The 2,500-nt window shown below is 38.2% G+C and overlaps 1 protein-coding gene across 1 annotated transcript in view; it reads right to left on the bottom strand.

Annotated features, from left to right (window-relative positions):
* The window catches only part of LOC138978911 (alkaline phosphatase-like), a 41,472-nt gene that overhangs the window by 8,405 nt on the left and 30,567 nt on the right, over positions 1–2,500 (bottom strand). The gene's annotated exons all lie outside the window — the stretch shown is intronic.

Genomic DNA, 2,500 nt, shown 5'->3' with positions numbered 1-2,500 from the left:
GGTGTTTTTTTGGCGGGGGAGTCTTAAAAGGTGGGTTTTATTGTACTAACCACCACCCCCCCCCCCCCCCCACATACCCACACGCACACACACACACACGCACACACACACACACACACACACACACACACACACACACACACACACACACAAAAACACACACACACACACACACACACACACACAATATAGACACGAAGTTGTGGTCATGGTAACCCGATCTTACATACTTTTTCCTGCCGATCACGAACTTTTTTTCAGTGATTTTATTTATGGCTTCAAGCAATTCTAGTGAACGGACATTTTCATCCAACCTTCCTTTATTTCATAACACAACAATGTTTCACCAGATTCTTCGACTAACGAAATGTGTTCGCTTACGCGCAGTTATATCGTATTCTAGTCTCCCCATCTGAAAGTGTGTATAGCATATATGAATATTGTGTCAACAGTACATGTGGTGATTTTTGTCCGTATGATTAATTCTTTTATGAAGGTTGTACATTTTAATTTTTCTATTTTGTATATGTTCTTTTGTAAAGGGTCTAGAGCTATAGGTTAGGCACATAAACATGTCCAGGTATTATTATGATTATTATAAAAACCCTCGTTGCATACCAAATATACATAATTCAGGAATGCTTCAAGTAATCTCCCTTTAAGTGTCAGCGCTAAGTGACGTTGAATGTTATGATCTCAGAAACAAAGGGACATAAGCGCTTTAATGCATACGACATGGGAAACAAGAGTTACAGGAGACTACGTCCCTTTGTTTTGCAGATCTTGAAAATAGCGCTCTGCCTCATTGGAGTCAGACTCTCTTGCGAAAAGGTATGTTTATTTGAGATAGAAAAAAATCGATGATTGTTGGTCATTCGTGATGTCTTCAACATGCTATATAAAAAGGATTAAAGGCTAGAGCTCGACAACCATCCCTCCCTTGCTGTGGCCCTTTTCTTTTTTTTTCTTTTTTTCTGTCCCTTTTTTCTAAATCTAAACAACGAAGTGACTGTGGTAAGATGAACAGTTAAAAAACAAAGGATTACTGTACACACCGATACAAAGACGACAGAAGACGATAACGAATTTTCGCTTCTGGAAGCTTCATCAGGAAAAACAAGAACACAAAAGACAACAAAAAGCAGACGCAACACGGAACGAACAAGGTTTGAAAGAAAATGGAGGGGAAACACGCTTTGTAATCCTTTGTTTTTTTAACCTTTTTTGTAAAGTCGGGGTGAAACCCGGGAACATGCCCCTAATGGTTTTACCGTGAGGGCGTTAAACATTACTTATCACTGATCAGAATTAAAGGCTGCTGCTTTAAAAACTCATATTACAAACCGTTACGATAAAAAAAATCCACTCAGTGATGTCAGTTAATTGCTGGAAGCTTCTTTATGCTTTGATGTCACAGGCGTAAGTACTCAATTTGAATAGTTCACGTTGTCACAGACAAAACATATTTTGATTAAACGCGTAAATACGACGAAAAGAAGATCACAAACTCGACCAAAATTAAACTTCCTCTGGAAAATAGTGCTGACCATGCAAGTTCCGATTCACCGACCAAAACCTTAAAGTGCAGACATTAACAGCCCACAGAGAACTCTTATCTGCACCTATCAGTTTATAAACAACTCAACCCTACCCAGACCACAGACTTACTGAACGTCTACAGCTTACGATACAAATATACAAGCTATGGAAGTTAAGATACGCAGAAGTTATAGAAGGATTTTGAAGTCATAGGTGCATGTAGTCAGTTAGAACAATTCACTTTTTCACAGCTAAAGCAGATTTTGATTAAACGTGTAAATAAAAAATAAATCATTGTACAAAAAATAGTCCTTTGAAAAATAGTGCTGATCTATCCAAGCTATTGATGGTTTTTGAAGTCATACATGTATGTAACGTAATTTTGTCAATAAAAACGTTCCAACAACTTACCTTTCTTGTTTTTTTTATTCTGAATTTTGGAACGTTGGCAGTCTTTTTGAATTTGCATGTAGTCAGTTTTAATAATTCAGTTTGTCTCAGTCTAAAAATTTGTTTGACTAAACTAGTAAATAAGGCGTAAAAAAGGATCACGAACAAGGCCCAAAACTGAGAAACCCCACACTGGAAACTGAATAGTGCTGACCATGCAATTTCTGATTCACCGGCCACGACCTGAAAGTGCAGACATTATTAGCACCCCTGCACCAATCAGTTTATAAACAACCAAGCCCTGCCCAGACCTCAGACTAAACGTCTACAGCTTACGACAAAAATATACAAGCTATGGAAGTTAAGTACACGGAAGCTATAGAAGGTTTTTGAAGTCATTGGTCAGTGTATGTTGTCAGTATGAACACTGAATTCACTTTGCCACAGCCAATGCAGATTTTGGCTAGGCGTGTAAATCAAAAATAAAATCAATATCAGGAAGTAGTCGATTGGAACATTAGAAACAAAGTGCTGAAGTCTGACTCACCGGCCATTCGTGCGAACGTGCGGA

Source organism: Littorina saxatilis, linkage group LG10 (genome assembly GCF_037325665.1).
Source record: "Littorina saxatilis isolate snail1 linkage group LG10, US_GU_Lsax_2.0, whole genome shotgun sequence".
Classification (NCBI taxonomy): Eukaryota; Metazoa; Mollusca; class Gastropoda; order Littorinimorpha; family Littorinidae; genus Littorina; species Littorina saxatilis.
Note: the sequence above shows the minus strand (reverse complement) of the source record. Positions and strands in the feature narration are given on the sequence as shown.